General features: G+C 37.9%; 1 long non-coding RNA gene across 2 annotated transcripts; it reads right to left on the bottom strand.

The window, feature by feature from the left end:
- Positions 1-22200: 22200 nt before the first annotated feature.
- LOC149231958 (uncharacterized) lies at positions 22201-23996 on the bottom strand. Of its 2 annotated transcripts, XR_016247502.1 has the most exons (3): positions 23584-23996; positions 23368-23470; positions 22201-23265 (listed from the first exon to the last, which is right to left on the bottom strand). It is a non-coding gene; the product is annotated as an uncharacterized LOC149231958 (long non-coding RNA). The 2 variants fall into 2 exon arrangements; XR_016247501.1 differs by lacking the exon at positions 23584-23996 and having other exon boundaries at positions 23363-23577.
- Positions 23997-24643: the final 647 nt, after the last annotated feature.

The raw sequence follows: 24643 nt of genomic DNA, 5'->3' as shown, positions 1-24643 counted from the left end.
TGAAATCTGTGCCCGTCAGCAGTTCCTGGGCATGAAGTGGACATGGAAATCGGTGGAAATATCTATGAATACTTATGTTAAACTGTTTTCTGAATGTAGCTTCAGAGGAGTTATCACAGAGTTGTCAGATCATTTTTTCACCCTAGTTTACAAGATGATATTTGAGAAGGATCCACCTTGCATGTCGAAATCAATAATGGAGGCAATGATCAACATAATAGATTGGTATGCCTCACCATCTGGCACCTTCATACGGATGTACAACACAGTGAAGCCTCCGCATGTTTTTCCGAAGTTTTCCATGGACAAGCACATCATGCAAGAAAAATCATACCACATCTCAGTAGGACTGTTAGCTAGGTTGCACTGGAAGAAGAAGGAACCTTGGCCCACTCTTCCATTGTGGATTGGGTTGTACAAGATACAAAATCTCAAGCATACGGATGTCAAAACAAAAGATATCAAGACATATCCTTTTGATGTCCGAAGCTTCAATCCGTATGATCCACATTGCGTTGTGAAAGATCAGTGTGCAAGACTGCAATTTCAGTGAATCCACAGTGCATGTCATTGGGCGGAGGAAGAGCCATGTAGATATTATTGCAACTTCTCTAGGCCCAATGAACTGGCTGGCATCGTTGGGGAATGGTTAGCGTAGCAGCATGAAGCAGCATCGAGGAGAGCACCAGCAGGAGAGGTAAACATACTAGCGCACGACAAAGGCAAGAGAAATATTGTCGACAACGCAGAGGTGGAATAAAGTTGCAAGTTCAGAGGAGACCCACTTGTGCATAAAGTAGCTTTAGAAATAGAGGCGAAGAGGCAACAACACGATAGGAGGACCGCATAAAGGCAGATAGAAAAACATAGGATGGAGGAAACAATGGAGTTACACGAGTTGAAGGAGCAACTCCGCAAGAAACAGGAGTCGCATAGATAGGAGAATGAAGCACAAAAAGAACATGTACAATAGGGGGTGCAACATGTACAAACAGATGAAACTACACCCGTATAGGTAGTAGACTCATCCGAACAGCTGGCACCAAGCAGACAGGGTGAGGAGTCATAGGAGCAGGACTTTTCTCAAGAGATTGAACAAGCACTTGAGCAAATGGATATGGATATGGAGCAGAAAGAGGTAGAGAAAGACATAGAACTCATGCCTTACCACTAGGAGGTTGACCCACCAGCTTCACCAGATCCGGAAGCAGAGCAAGTCCCAAGCGACCAAGGAGATACCTAGATCCTAGGAGACAATTTGGAAGGAGAGATGCAAAACATATCATTTGACGAGTTGCAAAATAGATTTGTGCAATCACGCAAAGTGTCTAGTCTGGATGACAACACATCTCTTGGGAAGTTTGAAGAATGAGTGATCATGTCTGGTGTGTGCATGCATCCAGTAGCATTGGTTGATGCTACCAAAGCATATGTTAATGCTACTAGCTTGAGTGTTCGGTTCTTAATAGCTGAGAACAAGCAAATGGCTAAGGAGTTACAGACAGCCAAGAAAGGAGGAGAATTGGTTACAACATCTGCCCAAGCAGAGTTGAAGATGGAAATACCAGATGAAGTATTGTCCCTTGAGACAGTCATGTAGGCATTGTATTCCATGTTTGGTACCATGCATAAGACAGTTGTCCATCTCAACAATTGGTAGCAGCGATGTGTTAGGAGAGTACGTATCTTGTCAAACGTGCATACCATTTTCGACTACAGGAAAACATGGACAATGAGATACAAGGGAGCCCCGTTACACTTGCACAAGATGATGAAGCCCGAACCAGTAAAGTTGAAGGCACGCATCCGGGTTCAAATCCAGAAGTATGAAGATATCCCGCAACTCATTACTAGTTTGCAGGCTTCCCATGCACGGGTATTCAGGAGTATGGATGTTGTTGTGTGCACACATGCGATCCCATTTTTGGGACACTCACCAAGGAAAAGACAAAGGCACAAGTCTGATTGGATCTTAACTCATATTTTGACAAGCTGATGCGCATAGCCACCAGTGCAAACTTGGTGATCAGTGCAAACACCATGCATCAGTATGTCGCTGGTTCGGCTACTCTCAAGACAGTGATTCTCATGTTATTAGATGAGTTGGATAGAGGAGCTAGAGCAGTGTACCTGGATGCAATGGAGGCAAGAGTTCGTTTCCAGAAATATGTCACCACCGAGTACACAAACACCATCACGGACTACTAATCTTGGCATCAGTTTTCCAAGGTCGACCATTGTGAGGATGTTGAAGAGCTGGTATTCCCACAGTTGTGTGAATCATAGTGATATCTTTCATAGCTTGCTCAATCCTATTTTTTCTCACATGGGTACATGTGCAGATTGTATGTAATGTCTTGTCAAGTGGAATTTCAAGTGTCGATAGTTGGATGTAACAATCATAGAGTAGTTGAATATTCATGAGGATAGATGAACAATCATAAAGGGGAATGTCAAAGGTCACCCCACCCTTTTCTATATACAATCCCTCATAACTCATTGTAGAGGCTTTTGGTTAGCCAAGCTTCCGATAGGAGTATATTAAAGAAATCTTGGAGAGTATTGTAACGAGCCTTGGCTTCCCCACTATGCAAACCTAGTATATCTCTTTGGAGGAGCAGGCGACAATGACTTGTTGTACTACGAAACAACCCCACTATTTATAAATGATAATAGTTAGGGTTAGAAGTATAAATGGGGACCCTTTTAAATTTTTATGCTTAGGATAATAAAACCCTAACTCTAAGAAAATTCCTAGAAAAACTTTTCAAAACTAACTAAGGATGAAATCCATATAGTAATCGCATTTTTCAACTTTTCCACATGATCATGTTAAAAACTGTTACAAAAGTGCGATATGCAATAAGGCCTCCCGTTGTGGTAACATCACCTGGTCATTTTATAAATCGCATTTTGCACTTCGCATAGTTCGCAAAAACTTGACCATGCCATTAGAACAACCACAAATGATTTGCAAAATGCGATATTGCAATCTCACAATAACATCTCTTAAAATAGCCAGTAACACTATACTATATCCTTTTTAAGACCGTGATGTGTGATTAAGTCCGTCCAAACGTGTGGAATAATTATGTTTTAAATGCTAAAACAAATGAGTTGACAGGTTATTAAATATTTAGTGGCCTGAACAAGGATAATCATTTTCTTGGTTATGGGTAGTTATAATCGAGTATCTCATTAAAACCTTTCTCACAATCCAACGTCATTTCTCAAAAGTTTTCAATCTTAATTGATAGATATCGTCTACGCTGATATATCTAGTCTATCTTAGGAAAGCAACAAAAGACATGTCCCTTAGAAAGGTGATGCAGAAACAGAGAAGACAGACCATTGTTGAAGCTGAGTTTACAGAGATGGCTCCTATCTTTCCTCATATAACTTGTGATATTGTCGGAGGCGCAACTACTTGGGAAGTAATTTACAATAGGCTGGAGGATGAGCGTCCTAAAATCACTATTACAAGAGCCACAACTGATTCCAGAAGGCCTTCAGAACTCCAATGTAAAGATGCTTCCTGTTCATTCCTTCACAGCATAGGAGCAAGGGATAAAATCATCCCCTATACAGATATGATCAAGTGGGTGATTGAAAACCTTATAATTGATGATAGGCAGTTCAAGAATTCAAAGATGGATTCATTGGGTCATTCAGAGCAGAGGATCTGAAGAAAATGTACCACATACTTGATCCCTAGGATATCTACGATGATACATTTGTGGCTAATTTCACAAAGAAGAATCCAGACCCCTTTAAGATAATTCAGGGTTGGAGGGTGCTGGACAACAAATTAAAGTATGACAAATCGTGTATGTATGCTATAACGTCTTTGGTGAACCCCTACAACTATGCAAAAGCCATGTTATGTAGATTGTATGGGTTACCCAATAATACTAAGTTTTCAATTGAATGGATTCTTCTTATTGATGCCTGTGTTAATTCCCATATCATGAATTGGCATTCCATCCTATCCGGCAACTTAGCCACCACCATTACCGAATATCAGTAGAAGAAAGCCTCCTTCTCAGATAACCTCCCTCCCATTTATTTTTGTGCCTACAATATGGATGTTATCTGTTTTTGCACAACAATTCCATCCATGGGTTGGAAATGGACCTTAAAAGATCCTTACCCAATCCATCTCAACCATAAACAAATATGGGAGTCAAAATACATAGCCCACTTCTATAAGATATTCCATGTTGTTTTGTTGCCCCTACTGTTGGAAATACTGAGAGGGGGGTGAATAAGTATTTCTTACTATTTATTTATATTTTTTTAATTGTTCTAGTGATTGCCAACAACATATATAGATATGTGTATGTATACACAGAACACAGAAATCAACAGCTATAATTAATGCTTTTATTAAAACTCAAAATAGTGCAATGAAATAAATACAATATAAGTATAAATCTTATTGTGAATAGTTGTCAAGCTCCAACTTGGACTTCAGTGAGGCTCCAACCTCCAGAGAACCAACTCTATTTTGCAGTGGTCCTGCACTTAGGAGCACCTACCCCCAATGACTTTTGTCCAGTTCAGTTCTGAGGCTCCAACCCAACCTTGGTATAAACAGGTATGTTGTTGCACACTATTCAGCTGAGATTGTCTCACTCTTGCTCTCCTGCCTCAGCTGCTTCTACAGCCTCTTCTGCTTCTGCGACCTCACACTCTGGTTCTTCACCACACCAACAGCAACAACAGTTCTCTGTTTTTACTGTTTTATACATTCTCATGCCTTTGTCCATTCGTTTCCGCTTACTCAATGGCTCTTTGGCTTCCTCGTCACTCACTTGAGCTTCGGCTTCCTCAACACTCGCTCGACCTTCCGGCTTCCCTCCTCCATTCGCTTTATCTTCCTCATGATTACCTTCAATTGATGGTGTCATGAAAATATAATATCGTAACTGAGGTGTTTGAGCAATGCGGAAATATAATGTCGTTGCGGAGGTGTTTCAGCAATGCTGAAACTGGTGTTTCAGCAATGCTGAAACTAGTGTATCGGCAAATTTTTCACAAGTGTCAGTGTTTCAGCAATGGAGAAATTGGTGTTTCAGCAACTTTTCTCCAAGTGTTTCAACAGTGTTCAACAGCTACAGCAACCTTCACCAGTGTTCACCAGCAACTTCATACAACGCTTAACTACCTCTGCTCCTCTTGGCTCCTCTTGGCTCCTCTTGGCTCTGTGTGCTCCTCTTCTTGAATATTGCCATATTGACATCAATGACAATCTGTGTCCAACAATCTCCCCCTTTGTTATTGATGGCAATATTCTTCTGCTCTCTCTCTCCCCCTTTGACATCAATGGCAAAGGAATGCATACAGACTCCCCCTGTCAACCTGCTCCCCCTATCCTGCTACATCTTTATGAATGAACTTGATTGATGATAAAGAAATAACCCCCATCTTTTGACGCAGATGTTCGAATGCTTCTCGAGGAAGAGGTTTTGTGAAAACATCAACTATCTGCTCCTTAGTACTGCTATATTCTAAGACAATGTTTTGTTCAGCTACTTGCTCACGGAGGAAATGATACTTGATTGGAATGTGTTTGGTTCTTGAGTGCATCACTGGATTTTTGCTGAGACTGATTGCACTTATGTTGTCACAATAGACGGTAATTGGTTGATCTGTACATATGTCGAGATCTTTTAGAGCTTCCTTCATCCATAGTATCTGAGTACAACAATCTGTTGTAGCAATGTACTCAGCTTCGACTGTGGATAATGATATGGATGACTCTTTTTTGCTGAGCCAGGATACCAAACAGTCTCCTAGGAAGAATGCATTTCCACTAGTACTTTTCTGATCATCTATACTTCTAGCCCAATCAACATCTGTGTATGCAGTTACAGTCAGTGTTGAGTTCTTTGGGTACCAAAGACCGAAATCAAAAGTTCCCTTCAGATATCTGAGAATTCCTTTTACAGCTAATAAATGGATTGTTTGGGAGCAGATTGAAATCTTCCCACCATTCCTACTGCTTGCATTATGTCTGGTCGTGTAGCTGTTAAGTATAGAAGGGCTCCGATCATTGACCTGTAAAGAGTTGCATCCACTAGAGGGGAGTCATCATCTTTGCTCAATTTGCAGTTTTTGGTCATAGGTGTGCTCATGGGTGCACAGTCCTCCATTCCATATTTTTTGAGCATGTCTTTTAGATATTTGGTTTGAGATATACACAATCCTGCTTTGGTTTGAGATATTTGAAGTCCAAGGAAGTGGGACAACGCTCCTATCATTGACATCTCAAACTCTTTTGACATGTTTTGAGAAAATTCATGGCTCATTTCATCATTATTACTAGCAAAAATCAGATCATTGACATAAACAAGAGTAGCTAGTAACTTACCTTGATCTGTCTTTATGTATAGATTACTTCCAGCCACTCCCTTTTTGAAGCCTTGTTGTTGTAGGTAGTGATCCAATCTTGCATACCAAGCTCTAGGAGCTTGTTTCAATCCATACAAAGCCTTTTTCAACTTACAGACTAGGTCCTTTCCTGCTGTCAGATCAAAACCTTCTGGCTGCTCCATGTAGACTTCCTCTTTGAGTTCCCCATTTAGGAATGCTGATTTCATGTCCATTTGATATATTTTGAATCCTTTTGAGCAAGAAAATGCTAATAACATCCTAATAGCTTCCATACGGGCCACTGGTGCAAATGTCTCTTCAAAGTCAATTCCTTCAATTTGTGAATAGCCTTTGCAGACAAGTCTTTCCTTGTTTCTGATAACCTGTCCTTCCTCATTCATTTTATTTTTGAACACCCATTTGGTTCCTATTATGTTTTTGTCCTTTGGACAAGGTACTAGCTCCCATGTCTTGTTCTTCTCAATTTGGGACATTTCTTCTTCCATTGCTTTTACCCAATGAGGATCTTTACTCGCTTCTGCAAATGTTTCTGATTCTATCATAGATAGGAGGGCAATGACTTTTCTCTTGGGTGAGGTTGTTATCCTTCTTCGGGTCTGCACACCTTCATCTCTATCACCAATGATTTGTTCTTCTGGATGGTATCTTTCAACATACTTCATCTTTGAAGGGGTATGAGGTGGTTCTCTTTTCCCTTCTTCTTCTTCATCATCTATCTCTTCTTCTTTAAGTTCTTCTTCTTCAAGGAGAAATTCATCTTCATGTTCTTCAATTTCCTTTACCGGAAGTTCTTCATCAACCTTTACATCAATGCTTTCCACTATTTTCTTCAGTCGATAATTGTAGCACTTGTAAGCCTTGCTCCGTGTAGAGTATCCAAGAAATATCCCTTCATCAACCCGCGAATCAAACTTTCCGGGTGAGTCATCATTTATTTTTATGAAGCACTTGCTTCCAAATATCTTGAAGTACTTCACCGAAGCAGGTCTTCCTTTCCATAGCTCATAAGGAGTTTTATCACAATTTGGTCTTAATTGAGTTCGATTCAGTGTATAGACAGTTGTCCCTACTGCTTCTCTCCAGAATTTAGGCTGTAGGTCTGTTGCTAATAGCATGGTTCTTGCCATCTCTTGGACTGTTCGGTTTCGTCTTTCAACTACCCCATTTTTCTGAGGTGTTCTAGCATCCGAGAATTCCCTTTTAATTCCATGAATATTACAGAAGTCACTAAACTCGTTTGATGTGAATTCTCCTCTTCTGTATGTTTTGAGGCACTTAATTTTTGAATCTTTTTCATTTTCTACAAGGGCTTTTAAATTCTTAAAACACTCAAAAGTTTCAGATTTATACTTTATGAAATATATCCACATCATTCTAGTATAATCATCAACAAATAACACAAAGTACCTTTCTCCTTGGAGTGATTGATTTCTAGTTGGCCCACACACATTAGCATGGATGATCTCCAAGGGCTTCGATGTACAGTGTTCCTTTGTCTTGTGGCTGGTTCTGGTCTGCTTTCCATGTTGACATGGACCACACACTACTTGATTTGGTTTGAACAGCCTTGGGATGTCTTGTACAGCTTTGATCTTGTTGATATTGATCAGATTTTCGAAGCTTGTATGTCCAAGTCGCTTGTGCCACAGCCAACTCTCATCTGTCTGACTCAAGTAGCATTTATTTTCTTGAATCTTGTTCAGAATGTAAATGTTGTCTGGTGTTCTCACCCCTTTTGCCACAAGTTTCCCTGAGGCAGAGTTCCTTATTTCACAGTCTTTGGTGCTGAAAACAACCTTATGTCCTTGATCACAGATTTGGCTGACACTCAGGAGGTTGTGTTTGAGTCCGTCAACCAGCAGAGCATCTTGAGCTTTTCCTTTTCCATTTATCAGAGTAACTGTTCCTTTTCCTGCAATTCTGCCAGATCCGCTTCCAAAAGACACATTCCCTTCCTTTTTGCTCAGTGAGACAAACTTCCCTCTGTCTCCTGTCATGTGTCTGGAGCACCCACTATCTACAAACCACTGGTTTCCATTATTTTGAGCATATAGAGCCAGGCCGCATTTGTCCATGCTGGAATTCTTGCTACTTGTCTTTCTTCCTTTGAGTGGGCAATCTTGTTCATAGTGTCCAATGTTGTAGCAGAAAGAGCAAATCAGATCAAATTTGGTTAAGGGATCAAATGAATTGAAGGTTTTGATTTGTCCCTGCCTTTTGGGGGCATATGAGTTGATTATTCGGTCCTTTAGCTCTGTCTTTTCATTTCTGAGAGCCATACAATGTCTGGCTTGATGACCAAAATTTTTACAGTGAAAGCAATGTCCAAGAAAGATGGTTTTGTACTTGTTGAAGCAACCATGGTTTGAGTCGATTTCCTTCCTGGGAATTACTTCTCCCTCGTTCTTTGGATTTTTGATGGGCCCTTGGTGGAGTACAGGTTTGTATTTGCTGTAGTGTCCATGATTCGACTCCACATTCTTCTTTGGAGTAATTCTTTCTTCATTCTTGGAATCTGGGATGCACTTTTGATAACATACTTTTTCATCTTTTGGATTGCAGGAAAGTGCATCGGCATAGCTTTTCGCACTATTCTTAGTGCTTGAGGATTCTCCTTTGAAACCTATTCCAGACTTGTCATGTTGAGGTTTTTGATTTTTCAGAATAGTCTCAAGTATTTGAGAGCTTTTACAGCCCTTTTTAATTTGCTCCAACTCCTTTCTCAGAGACACTATTTCGGCCTCGCATTCTTCACAAGTCTCTTCTTTTTCTTTAAGCTTTGCTTCCAAGAGATCTTCTCTCCTTCTTATTTCCTCGTTTTCCACTTTGAGAGAAATGATTTTGTTTCGTAGTTTCTCGTTTTCTTCAATGGCGCTTATTAACAGTTCATCTACATTTCCTTCTAGCCTTGAGTCATCATCATCTATGAGTGCCATGAATAATGCTTCTTGGCTTTCATCATGATCATTTTTCTCATCTGATTTCTTTTTGATGACCATAAACTCATCCTCATCAGACTCATCTTGCTTGGAGAAGAAGTTTTTCTTATTGAACCCTTTATTTTTATGTGCCATTCTTTTAGAATTTCCTTCATCATCACTATCATGTTTATGAGGACATTTTGCTGCATAATGACCTATTTTACCACATTTAAAATAGATAAGAGGATACTTGCCTTTAACCTTAGATCCTCTCTTCAGCTTTCGTACAAATTGAGCCAATTCGGATTCCACATTAGACTCATCACTACAGTCATTCCTTTCTTTCCCCTTCTTTGACTTTGAGGCCTTGAATGCTGCATCTTTAGAACTTGGGCCACCTTTCCTCATTTCATAGGCAGTGAGAATTCCATGGAGTTCATCCATTTTGAGGGTATCTAGATCCTTTGCTTCTTCTATAGCGCTTATTTTGGAGTCAAATCTGTCTGGAAGAGACCTTAATACCTTTTGAACAATGGTACTTTCTTCAACTTTTTCATCCAATCCTTTCAAGGAATTTACCACTTCAGCTACTCGAAGGAGGTATGCTGCAATGTCTTCTTCATCTTCCATCCTCAAACTTTCAAATTGTCTTCGGTGAGTTTGAAGCTTTTCCTTTTTTACTTTTGAGTCTCCATCATACAAGCCAACTAGCTTCTCCCACATTTCTTTGGCAGATGTACAGTGAATGATTTTTGTAAACTCAAAATCAGTGATTCCGCTAGTGATGGAGTTCATGGCCTTTGCATTTGCGATGTAGGCTTTCCTCTCATCTTGGTCCGTTGGAAGAGTGGTAGTCGTTTTGTATTCATTTTGAACAAAATCCCAGACTTAGGGTCCAAGGGACATTAAGTAGTAGGTCATTCTTTTCTTCCAGAAACCAAAGTTAGTGCCATCAAATAGAGGAGGTCTTCCTGATGCTTCATGATTTCTCATCATGGCTGCGGATCCTTCTTCAAGCTGTTAGGCTAGTATGAAGAAGCCTGCTCTGATACCAATTGTTGGAAATACTGAGAGGGGGGTGAATCAATATTTCTTACTATTTATTTATATTTTTTTAATTGTTCTAGTGATTGCCAACAACATATATAGATATGTGTATGTATACACAGAACACAGAAATCAACAGCTGTAATTAATGCTTTTATTAAAACTCAAAACAGTGCAATGAAATAAATACAATATAAGTATAAATCTGATTGTGAATAGTTGCCAAGCTCCAACTTGGACTTCAGTGAGGCTCCAACCTCCAGAGCACCAACTCTATTTTGCAGTGGTCCTGCACTTAGGAGCACCTACCCCCAATGACTTCTGTCTAGTTCAGTTCTGAGGCTCCAACCTCTTGGGCTCCAACCCAACCTTGGTATAAACAGGTATGCTGCTGCACACTATTCAGCTGAGATTGTCTCACTCTTGCTCTCCTGCCTCTGCTGCTTCTACTGCCTCTACAGTCTCTGCTGCTTCTACTACCTCACACTTTGGTTCTTCACCACACCAACAGCAACAACAGTTCTCTGTTTTTACTATTTTATACATTCTCATGCCTTTGTCCATTTGTTTCTTCTTACTCAATGGCTCTTTGGCTTCCTCCTCACTCACTTGAGCTTCGGCTTCCTCAACACTCGCTCGACCTTCCGGCTTCCCTCCTCCATTAGCTTTATCTTCCTGATGATTACCTTCGATTGATGGTGTCACAAAAATATAATGTCGTCGCGGAGGTGTTTCAGCAATGCGGAAATATAATGTCGTCGTGGAGGTGTTTCAGCAACGCTGAAACTGGTGTATCGACAAATTTTTCACAAGTGTCGGTGTTTCAGCAACAGAGAAATTGGTGTTTCAGCAACTTTTCTCCAAGTGTTTCAACAGTGTTCAACAGCTGCAGCAGCCTTCACCAGTGTTCACCAGCAACTTCATACAACGCTTAACTACCTCTGCTCCTCTTGGCTCCTCTTGGCTCCTCTTGGCTCTGTGTGCTCCTCTTCTTTGGCTCTGTCTCCTTCCTTGAATATTGCCATATTGACATCAATGACAATCTGTGTCCAACAATCTCCCCCTTTGTTATTGATGGCAATATTCTTCTGCTCTCTCTCTCCCCCTTTGACATCAATGGCAAAGGAATGCATACAGACTCCCCCTGTCAACCTGCTCCCCCTGTCCTGCTACATCTTTATGAATGAACTTGAGTGATGATAAAGAAATAACCCCCATCTTTTGACGCAGATGTTCGAATGCTTCTCGAGGAAGAGGTTTTGTGAAAACATCAGCTATCTGCTCCTTAGTACTGATATATTCCAGGACAATGTTTTGTTCAGCTACTTGCTCATGGAGGAAATGATACTTGATTGGAATGTGTTTGGTTCTTGAGTGCATCACTGGATTTTTGCTGAGACTGATTGCACTTGTGTTGTCACAATAGATGGTAATTGGTTGATCTGTACATATGTCGAGATCTTTTAGAGCTTCCTTCATCCATAGTATCTAAGTACAACAATCTGCTACAGCAATATACTCAGCTTTGGCTGTGGATAATGATATGGATGACTGTTTTTTGCTGAGCCAGGATACCAAACAGTCTCCTAGGAAGAATGCATTTCCACTAGTACTTTTCCGATCATCTATACTTCTAGCCCAATCAGCATCTGTGTATGCAGTTACAGTCAGTGTTGAGTTCTTTGGGTACCAAAGACCGAAATCAGAAGTTCCCTTCAGATATCTGAGAATTCTTTTTACAGCTAATAAATGGGATTGTTTGGGAGCAGATTGAAATCTTCCCACCATTCCTACTGCTTGCATTATGTCTGGTCGTGTAGCTGTTAAGTATAGAAGGGCTCCGATCATTGACCTGTAAAGAGTTGCATCCACTAGAGGGGAGTCATCATCTTTGCTCAATTTGCAGTTTGTGGTCATAGGTGTGCTCATGGGTGCACAGTCCTCCATTCCATATTTTTTGAGCATGTCTTTTAGATATTTGGTTTGAGATATACACAATCCTGCTCTGGTTTGAGATATTTGAAGTCCAAGGAAGTGGGACAGTGCTCCTATCATTGACATCTCAAACTCTTTTGACATGTTTTGAGAAAATTCATGGCTCATTTCATCATTATTACTAGAAAAAATCAGATCATCGACATAAACAAGAGTAGCTAGTAACTTACCTTGATCTGTCTTTATGTATAGATTACTTCCAACCACTCCCTTTTTGAAGCCTTGTTGTTTTAGGTAGTGATCCAATCTTGCATACCAAGCTCTAGGAGCTTGTTTCAATCCATACAAAGCCTTTTTCAACTTACAGACTAGGTCCTTTCCTGCTGTCAGATCAAAACCTTCTGGCTGCTCCATGTAGACGTCATCTTTGAGTTCCCCATTTAGGAATGTTGATTTCACGTCCATTTGATAGACTTTGAATCCTTTTGAGCAAGCAAATGCTAAGAACATCCTGATAGCTTCCATACGGGCCACTGGTGCAAATGTCTCTTCAAAGTCAATTCCTTCAATTTGTGAATAGCCTTTGCAGACAAGTCTTGCCTTGTTTCTGATAACCTATCCTTCCTCATTCATTTTATTTTTGAACACCCATTTGGTTCCTATTATGTTTTTGTCCTTTGGACGAGGTACCAGCTCCCATGTCTTGTTCTTCTCAATTTGGGACATTTCTTCTTCCATTGCTTTTACCCAATGAGGATCCTTACTTGCTTCTACAAATGTTTCTGGTTCTATCATAGATAAGAGGGCAATGACTTTTCTCTTGGGTGAGGTTGTTATCCTTCTTCGAGTCTACACACCTTCATCTCTATCGCCGATGATCTGTTCTTCTGGATGGTATCTTTCAACATACTTCATCTTTGAAGGGGTATGAGGTGGTTCTCTTTTCTCTTCTTCTTCTTCATCATCTATCTCTTCTTCTTTAGGTTCTTCTTCTTCAAGGAGAAAGTCATCTTCATGTTCTTCAATTTCCTTTACTGGAAGTTCTTCATCAACCTTTACATCAATGCTTTCCACTATTTTCTTCAATCGATAATTGTAGCACTTGTAAGCCTTGCTCCGTGTAGAGTATCCAAGAAATATCCCTTCATCAACCCGTGAATCAAACTTTCCGAGTGAGTCATCATTTATTTTTATGAAGCACTTGCTTCCAAATATCTTGAAGTACTTCACCGAAGCAGGTCTTCCTTTCCATAGCTCATAAGGAGTTTTATCACAATTTGGTCTTAATTGAGTTCGATTCAGTGTATAGACAGCTGTCCCTACTGCTTCTCTCCAGAATTTAGGCTATAGGTCTGCTGCTAATAGCATGGTTCTTGCCATCTCTTGGACTGTTCGGTTTCGTCTTTCAACTACCCCATTTTGCTGAGGTGTTCTGGCAGCCGAGAATTCCCTTTTAATTCCATGAATATTACAGAACTCACTAAACTCGTTTGATGTGAATTCTCCTCCTGGTAGCACAGCTAATCCACACGTCCTTCCTCTATATGTTTCTTATAAGTTATTAGCGAGATAGATTTCCTACCAAACTATGGGAAAGGGCTTGACTAAAGTTCTAAAGGATGGCAAGAAGTCATTATGGCCCATTTTCCCTGTTAAATGTGGTTCTTTTTCTTTAGCCAATTTTTTTCATGGCACTAAGGAATTAGCACATATGGAAGCTCTCAGGCTTCATACATTGCCCAAGAGGCAATTTGATCCAAATAAACTGGCATACAATGTCACTACTAGAGTTAAACTCAAGCCATACAATCATGATGATAATTATTTTGAGGATTTGTTACAGTTAGCTGTATCCTTCGAATAATCATTCGAATGGGAAAAAGCAAATTTGAAACCTAAAGATTTTCAAAGATTTCAAGAAGTTAAAGAGGAGAGGCTTCAGGTGATCCCAATGCATCTATTGAAACCTGAGGATAATACTACTCCAATCGTCAGTATTAATAGTGGAGGCCCTAGCTCTCAAATAGACTCTCAGGTAAACACTGAGAAGACACCAAACACAAGGAAGTCCCAAGATGCTGACAACACAGCTGAGTCCAGCAGAAAGTCAGCTGAGAAGCAAGTGACGAGCACCCCAGCTACGAAAATCAGTTCAGAAACCAAAGGCGGTAGTTTGGAGCAGGAGTGGGATCAGTTTAATCAGAAATTGCAAGGCACTCCCAAAGCCTCAAATGCCCAAGAAACATAGGAATTCAAAACCCCTCCACATGTTCAAAAGGATACAAAGCCCAAGTCTGCTGACAAACAATCTACATCGATGGAGGAATAAGCAACAACATCCCAGCATGCTGAAATCATCCCTACTCTACCTACATCAAAGATTGTTCTGGGAGTGACTGAAATACCTCCACTTGATGTGTTCTATAGCCCTCTCCACAAGGCTGTAGTTAGAAGGCAAAGGAAAAGGAGAAGGGTAGATGCACCTGAATTCCCACCTAGGAACGAGCCCATGGACGTGGTCTGGAAGGACATTCCTTTCAATCCGGCCAAGAACTTGACTAGATTATCATAGTTCATGGGAGCATACGCATCGGCCACTATGGAAAAGGCTACTGAGGTCTCTACTCTGCTAAGGGAGAAAGAGGAGAGAATTGTACAACTCAAACAAGAACTCGAGGCAGAGAAAGCAAGCACAAACAAATAGGCAGTGGAGCAACTAAAGCAATTGCAGCAAGACATGGAGGTCTTGAAAATTAGCCATGACGCTGATATATCGACCAAAAACATGAAACTCTAGGAAATGCAACAATCCATGGAAAGATACAAGGACATTCCCACTACTGAGGAGTTCATCAAAGAGGCCTTGGAATTAAATTCCCTTCTCGTGAGATAGCAAGAGTATTTCAACCAAAAGATGTCGCAAAAGATTTGCATATTACTCCCTATCTGACTACTAGTGACCAGCTAACAGACAAGGCAATCGACTAGAGAACGGAATTTAATTATTTAAACACCGGAATCTCTGAGTTCATTGAGTGGCGAGAAACAGAAGAAGGAAAGAATGCCACTCTACCCGATATTGAAGAAACTCATAAGGACGTTCTCTTTACAGATTAGGATGGCAGAATCAAACAAGCTAAACTAACAGTCGCAAGGGTAGCGGGAGTATCAAAGAACGTCATCAAAGTAGTGAACCACATCCTATTCACCACCAATCTCATCAAGGAAGGCAATACAAAAGAAATTCCTAATTTAACTACTCTGTATAAAGACTGTCAAGAAAGGCAGGGATTCAGAGAGAGGCAATTGTGAAACTGACTATGACCAAGTGGGAGTCGTATTGGTAGTATCTGGTTAAGCCACATAGTCAGATTATGACTCTCAATTGTTCCCTTAACACAACTCAAAGGATCTTGCCACCACTCACCCATGTGATCTTCATCGGACATCTCAGGACTCATTTCGGCCTACCTCCTCAAATTCAACCGATGACCGATATTTGCAACTTAAAGGACAAGCTAGCAGACAGCAAGTCATCCTGTTAGTTTCATTTATTTAGGCTCTGTTTATTTTTGGAGTTAGTTACCTAGTTAGGATGAATGTTGTTTGAAACCTCCCAAAATTTTGTATAATCTATTTTTTCACTTTTAGTTAGAATAGTATTTATACCCTTCTCATGCATTTAGAGAAAGGTCCAAAATTTTATCAAAAACATTTGCAAAGAATGCAATATTGTAAGTTTGTGAATGCTTTGGTGAAATAATGAAACATGATCGTTTCTTTTAGATATCAGACTACTTTCCTTTGTTAATGCACTTTTGTATTCTTGGGAGACAATTTGGTTTGAAGAAAGAAGTTGGTCTATGTCATTTGTCAAATGAGCAGGACTTCACACATATGGTACTATTATCATCTATGATTGATTCTGTTTACATTTCATTAGTGGAAAAACATTGCTTTCAAGGATTATATGTGAGATTTATTATTTATGTTAAGCGTTAATTGCACTTTTGTATGATGCCTAGTTGAAGATGTGATTTTCATATATAACTCATCATGTATGCGATAAATTTTATAAAATCCTTTGACTAACTATTTAGTCAAAGGAATTATCTTTTACATTATCATCTCTGTTTAGTTGTGTTCAATCCTTATTATCACATGCTAAATATATATCTTTTTAGATCACATATCACATAAGAACACTTGGGTTTATCTTAGAATAAGTTAGTTATAGGAATTGCATTTTAGAATAGATCACTTACATTATCATTATTTTATCGCAAGGCATTCATAAACCATCCACTCTCATATTAAAACCCACACTGGGAAATTAGTCCCATTATCCCTAGTCGGAGCCACCACTTTAAATGGAAAAGGAGTTGTCTTAAGGTCTGGACCGAGTGGTTATCCCCCATGTTTCGGTAGCAGAATTTTGAGGACGCAACATGACTGTATCGATCCACTATCAGAACTAGTGGTTGGTCATGGTTGTATTATATGACTGGAACTTTCACTTCTTAAAATAACAGAGCCCAACACGTTTCATGCATATTTCGTATTGTATTTCAGCTATCTTATTTACTCTAAATGATATATGTATATGTTTGCTTATGCATGTGTGTATAGACTCTTTCTGTATGTATATGTATGAATCTTACTAAAATGTGTTGTTGGTTTAACCATCACTTTGGATTGCTAGCTTACTTGCCTTCTAGTATGTGATGCATCTTTGCTTGTGTGTCCATTCTTAACTTTGTGCTTTCATAAGATTCCAAGGGGTGCACTCACCTCACCCTCCGTGTGTTAGAATCATTCATGCACCTTCCTTGACTTGCTGCATATGTCACACCCTTGCTACCAATAGGGACATCTTACTTGCCTCTGTGCGCAACCGTGGTCAAGGCGATACCATACGACCCACTGCTGGGACTCCTACACCAAATGGTCTAAGGTCTAGTTGAGACTTCTTATCGGGGAGATCCCCTGACATGTTGGCAGGTATAGCACCATCAACATGACCCTTCCATCTGAAATGAACAATCAAAGTTCATCCAAGAGATATTTCTCAATGATAAGATGAGTAGTGTGGTTTATAGAGTCACACACTTCGAGTTGATATCGTTTGGAGCTGGAACGAGAATGTGTGTGGGGCTTCTGTTGGTGAGTCAGATGATTCATCTGATATTGGCCTCTCTCATTCATTTATTCAATTTGGAACCTGCAAAGGGCATGAGTGCATAATAAGTTGACATGACAAAGAAGTTTGGAATGATCATAGTGAAGGCAGTGCCATTCAAAGTTAAATATTGTGCCATGCCTTCCATTAGATGTCTATTAGAATTGTTTCGATGACGTGTTAAATTATTGTTTTATCATAAACTTTTTTAGTTTTTTCCTGGTTAGTTTAGTTTTATTCCTTAATTAGGTTGAGTTTTTATTTAAACTAATTTCAACTTAATGTTGGATTCAAAACCTTATTATGAGTGCATATGCTTAATACTATCATGATGATATGAAGTATTTTGTGAGACAATTTTTTATTAAGTACTTTGTGAGACAATTATTATTTTTTGCATATGTTTTTACCTTCAACTCCTTTTAATATGTAAATTTTCATTGTAGTTTTTTTTTTTTTTTACTGTTTTAATATATGTTTTAAAAGTTTTTTTATGATTTGATCTAGAGGTTGGCACAAAGGGATGCTATCTCCTTTTGTAGATTTCAAATTTCAAAGGGGACATCTTCGGCCCCTTTTGATAAGGTTCAGGGAGTAGGTTCTCCCACTTTCATAGATGCTTGGTTGTTGCTAAGTCAAAAAATTCCTAATATATCTCGATTACGAGATGTTGGATATACTATTGTTGTTATAGTGGTCCTGGCAAGGTTTGATCTTGAGCCTCCAACTAGTTACCAATTCACCTTGTTAAACAGCCAAAAAAAGGGTTTAAAGTTTGGTTTTTTTAGTTCAAACATGATTTGTGATTGTATGTTCAAAAAATTGTTTTATATATATAGATATAGATTTAACAAAATTTTGAACATACTATATATATATATATATATATATATATATATATATATATATATATATATATATATATATATATATATATATATATGGATTAATTTATTTAATAATAGGAAAAATTATTATAATTTAGTACTCAAATTAATAATGGAACAATTATTACTAATTGTATTCATTAATGTAGGTTGTTTTATAAACTAACCCATCATTAACTTATTTCCATACATTTCAAGAAAAATAAGTTCTTAACCATACAACAACACCTTTTTAAACAAGTGCTGCATGCAGCCGGTAGTCCCTGCCTAACCATATAATATGCCATTTGTTAAGGCTCATAACCGTTTTATACACATGGTATCCATGGGAGGGTTAGAAGTCTAGCAAAAACCCTATTTCAGGATATCATGAACAAATCACTTTTATCTTCATGTTAGGATAACTTCACACAAAGTTTGGGGTGAATTGAGAAATGTATGACGTGTAAACTAAGGAAGAGAAAGTCAATTTAGGAATTAAGTTGAATGTCTTTGGTACAACGGAAGCAAAATTCTTTTATTTCCTCAAGTCGTACCTGTAACGATTGAAAATAATATAGGGGATTAGTCGTTGCTGTGTGCGCTTCAACGCTGGCCCTGCTAAAGTGTATATTGCTGATAACTAAAGCTAGCAGCCGGTGGCAAATAATATTTAGAGGTTGAAGTTGCTTACAAGATATTCGGAGGAACCACCCCTTCACTTTCCTCTCTGGGAATAACTTTTTAGAATTGTACTAACTGTACAAAAATGCTGATACGCAATCTTCATAATGATTCCAAACCTATTCTGGGCATGTAAGTTGTGTTCTAGTGCAAACCAAAACATAAAACGTTGATGCATAACCTCCCAAATTAATTTTACAGGTGTAGTGGAATAAATTTTATACAAGCGAGAAACATAACAACCAAATAAATACGGAAAAGATATTGCATGTTTGAACATACTTCCATTCGGAATCGACCTCTTAATGTATGAACATATAAAATGATCAACAATGCACTTATGTTTCTACTGCATAATGTAAAGAGGTAATGTTTTGCACACCCAGGTCAGTAGCATACTACCTGCGGACCATACAAAAGAGTACACGGTAGAATGTTAAATGTGATACTATGTGAATCGAAGTTCAGAATTACACCAATTAGCATCGTTAAACCATCAACAAACCCAGTTGACAACAAAGAGGATAATCAACCATCAAAAGGCATTCAAGTACCCCGGTGGCCTTACGATTAAAAAGAAAAAAATAACTATGTTACAAACAAGAATTACATGCATATGAAAATATGCTTGTCCTGGAATATCATTACTAGATTTAAAAAAATAAAAAATATTCGACTAGATTCTCAAGATCTCCCTTAATTGGAACTATATATATATATATAAGGAATTACACATCTTCATACTAAGCCCTTCTCATTATTCAGATCAATTTACTTACAAATATATTTCCATAAAATAATTATAATAAAAAAATTCTTATACTTTAAATATGAAGTGATATACTTATTAATATCAATATCATGTCTTTATTATAAGTTAAATATTGGGTAATATGCTTATTAATATCAATGTTATGAAAATATGTAAATATATCAATTCCATTTTGAATATAAAATTATTTATTTTATATAATATTTAATTTTTAAAATAAATAATAATTTTTTTATATATTATTAATATTAATTTTTCCTTATTTATATAGAAAAATACAAATGAAATAACAAAACACTATAATAATTTTTGTTATTTCAAATCCAAAGTGAGTATTTTTTTTTTTATTATTATTATTTCAAATATAAAAATGAGTAAGTTTTTATCAAAAGTGAATTGCAACTAGTGTCGTTCCTTTTTTTTCAAAGCACTAGATTCCGTGGGCAGTTGTGTTGAGAATTGTATGTCTCCTTTAGATCTTTACCAGTCGCCGAAAAAAATGTAACGGGTAGTTTATGTCATTCAAATTTTAAGGGATGAGATTTTTATTGAATTTATTTCTTATGCACTGACTGTCTTTGTACTCTGATCACGTTCTTTAATTTTATTCAGTTAAAAATTTAACTTTCAAGGCGATACAGGAATTTTTTACTTATTTACTTTTTATGTCTATATTGCCTTTTTTCGGGTTTATAGTCTTTGTACTCTGATCACGTTCTTTAATTTTATTCAGTTAAAAATTTAACTTTCAAGGCGATACAGGAATTTTTTACTTATTTACTTTTTATGTCTATATTGCCTTTTTTCGGGTTTATAAAGATAGGTTTGCTCTATTTTATAACTAGCAATTTTATATCATCTTTTTTCTGAGTTATATAGATAAGCTTGCTCTATTTTATAATCCATTTGATTACGTAACATCCCGCTTCATCCTGTAATTGTTATATTCAATTATAGTCATATACTTGGAACCTTTTCAAATAAATTAAATGTGAAAATGTATATTACAAAAAGATAGTATAAGAAACTGTTTTAGAATAATTTAAAATATAAATAGATATAAACTCCTCATTCAAATGACCTGCATAACTCAATCTTATTATGTAAAACTCTAGAGACTTAACAAAAAACCGTAACTGTCTTCCGCTGCAAATTCAGTTGACTAGAGCTTAACGCTCTTAGGAATAAGCTTAACGCGACTCAAAGTTTTCAAAAATGTGAAATCAAATCAGCGCGAATGCTAAAATGTTGGCTGTAGATTTGTCTCAGAAACGTTTCAATTCGGAGGATGTATTTGTATAGGAAAACCCAACTCCAACAGATGAGTCCAAAATTAACATGTTTGTCTCTGTAAAACTGTTCAAAGAATAATATAACGATAAATTATTCGAAAATGTAACAATTCTATTGTTAAAATTTGTAACTGCCTACATTTTATATATTAAATAAATAATAAGAAGAAAATTTTGAAATTAAATAATAAGTTATTCGAGAATTGCAAACAACTTCACCTTTCTCTACCTCTTAACATAAGAACTACTCTCAATATTCGAGCAACTCCCCAAGCTTACTTTAACTTTATCAACAATAACACTCTGGAAGTCCAGAATGTTATATCTTTTAAAAAAATATAGAAATCACTAATGGGAACACATTACCTTTTTTGTAGTTGTTGTAGATCGATTTTAGCAACGACGATTTGCCAATGACACCAATGCCATATATATCCATTATTAGGACTTGATGATCTTCCGAGTTAAGCCAGGTATGCAGCTGCTTCTCAGCAGATCCAAAGCGGGAACCTATAAAGCTATGACTCTATGCTAACACATGCTCTAGTAACATCTCTGTCATCAAACAGAAGCAAACCAGAGCAGAGAACAAAGGCAGAAAAAGCAGAGGCAGATTATGCAGATGAAATTTGCAGGTAGATAAAAAACAAATCGAATGTGAAGAAGAACTATTTTTTCATAAAATAATGTCTATGATTGCGGCTTAGATGAACTATTTTTTCATAAAATAATGTCTATGATTGCGGCTTAGATGCACTGGATGTAGCTAGGGAATGAGTGACAATCAATCCCAAGCTAAACATGCAGGGTCACTGCAAATAAAGAAAGAGAACACGATTTTGTGCTAAGACCTATAAAGAAAATAAGATTATTCTATTCGTTACAGAGAAGTCGAAAATCGAAAGCAGGTAGCGTTCCAATTTTAAAAATAGTATATAGTGTTCGACATGAATACCTCATCTGCGACGGCCAAAACAAAAGGCTTTACGAACTAGGCAGAGAATAGTGAAGACATACATAGTTGAAGCCTGGACCGGATCGAGAAGCAGCGGTTGTGGAGGAGGGAAATGATGTTTTGATCCCATGCCTTGCCCTCGCCTTTGCTCTGCTGCTTGCTGATTTTTGATATCGCAGCAGTTGCCCGGATGTATTTAACTAGTCCTCCCCATAAACCTTTGAAGAAGAGGTCCTAAACCTTTGAGCAAGAGCTTCTATGCAGCGGTGACTTTGGATAATAAAAAGGCCACTTTGCCTTCTTAACTGCCAATATTCCAGTTCATGCAAGTAACAAGCATTTTGAAGTAAACATTGCAACAGCACCGTAGTTCCAAGTGGTGTTCCCTCCAAAAATTTATGTGCGGAAATCATGGACCATTATGCCCATTATTCCACCCTTGAAACTTGAAGCAGCTCATATGAATAAGTATACATAATATCAAGCAGCAGTTTAGTCCAAGAAGATTGTGAGATTTACTTTCTCCTTGTCTTGTCCCGCTTTGCTTTTATAAACTTTCTATTACCCCTATCGCCTCCGGCACCAGGCCATCGTTGAATTGTCCAATCTGACGGCCTGCTGGATGCCCTGACACCTGGATGGGCTCATTCGCTTTCCTCCAGGCACAAAGAATTCTCGGAGGTGGAAAAAATGCACAGAGACAGCGAAAGAAATGAGGACTCAAGGCGGTTTTTACCTAGCCGCAGTCAGTAGGACTAAATTAGTTAAACTAAATATACAAATTGCATCTCAAGTTTACTTCATAAATTCTGGAAACATAAAAAAAAAAATGAAATGTGAGGTTCATGTGCAATGGGAATGGGAAACTATATAAAATGTTATACATCAATGATGACGAATTGAAATTTTGACGTAAGAAAAACCACTCTAAATGGCAGAAGCATCTGGAAGTGGACTACTAGCACAAAATTGAATCATGGGTTTTCTTTCAGAAAGCACCAACTATTTTACTATTTTCCTAAAAGCAAAAAAGAAACCACCAATTGATTTATCCTTCCTCAACTTAAAAGATAAAGAGCAAAAAAGAAACCACCCATTCATTTATCCTTCGTTCTCATGGGTTTTCTTTCAGCCAGCACCAACTATTTTCTTGAAAGAAAAAAAGAAACCACCCATTGATTTATCCTTCCTCTGCTTATTCTCTCCCTCATCTCGAGCCTGCACAAACACAAATCATCATGAAGCACATTTTGTGCAAATTATCATGAAGCACATTACAGATGAGCCTGCACAAACACAAATTATCATGAAGCACCTTACAGATTAATAGTAATTCAGAATTTGTTTGACTTTGTGTCAGGTCTTCGGTCTGTCTTGCTGCCAGAACCTTTCTAATAAGTCTGCAAGTCTGGGATGTGTCTTGCTGCCAGTACCTCCAAACCATTAGTGGAATCCATGAATGTCGCTTATACGCAATAACTTATTGCAGAAATCTCTATTCTACAAAGGAATTATATGCTTTTCATTATTTCATACCTTCTCTCTCATTCGAGTGCTCCAGGCATCATTACGAGAAGTTCGTTGCTCAGAACCAGGAGTTGACACAGCGGCAACTTGAGTTCCCTGACGATTGATTAGAGGCTGACGGAGGTTGCTAGGCCTTGTAGCAATATATTCATCATCACTGTCATACTCTTCAGGACCTCTGTTTGCTGCTTTAACCACCAAAGCTAAGATTACAGAAAAAACCTGATAACAAGTATAAAATTCAGTTTACAGTGTGCACTGCTTAGCTTATGCATTCCAATGCTCATAGCAGTCATCTATTATTTTAGTTGTCTTTCAGCATTTTGCAGCAGCGTAAAATTCCCGAACAGAAGGCAGGGAAAAAGGGCAGTGATGAGAGGAAAAGTTCGATGAATTGTTAAGACAAAGAATGATTTATTGTGTGGCAGGTGTAAGCAAGCTGTGTAAGCTGTGTGGCGTGTGGCATGTGGCAAGTGTAAGTGTCAAGTGTAAGCAGCGGACGAATTCTCTCCTAAATAACATTTTATTTTATGGGGTGGGTGGAAACGAGCCATCCAAACTTTGGTCTAAAATTCACAAAGCGAAACAAGCCATCCAAACTTTGGTCTAAAATTCAAAAAGCGAAACGAGCCATCCAAACTTTGGTCTAAAATTCACAAAGCGAAACGAGCCATCCAAACTTTGGTCTAAAATTCACAAAGCGAAACGAGCCATCCAAACTTTGGTTAAAAAAAAAATTGGATTTGGAAATTCAACAACCCGGCAATAAGACCTCCAATATAAAACTTTGGATAAAAAGCAAAAAAACATCAAAGCTCTAAAATAAAACTTTGGGTAAAAGCCAAAAACATCAATTAAATGCTCCGGTCAACTCAAATTAATAGGAATTCAATGCCTGATCGAACACTATTAGTCCTAGGCAGGGACTAATAATAATCCATAACATTATATTTGATTGGTTTATATGATCCTTATTAATTATAAATTTATAAATTTATTTCATTTATATTAATAAATAAAATAATATATATTTTTATAACAATAAAATTTATTTAAAATACAATAATAA

The sequence above is a fragment of the Pinus tabuliformis genome, chromosome J, assembly GCF_031772625.1.
Source record: "Pinus tabuliformis cultivar Carrire ecotype Pingquan chromosome J, CPIR1, whole genome shotgun sequence".
Lineage (NCBI taxonomy): Eukaryota > Viridiplantae > Streptophyta > Pinopsida > Pinales > Pinaceae > Pinus > Pinus tabuliformis.
This window is presented reverse-complemented; position numbering and strand designations above follow the sequence as displayed.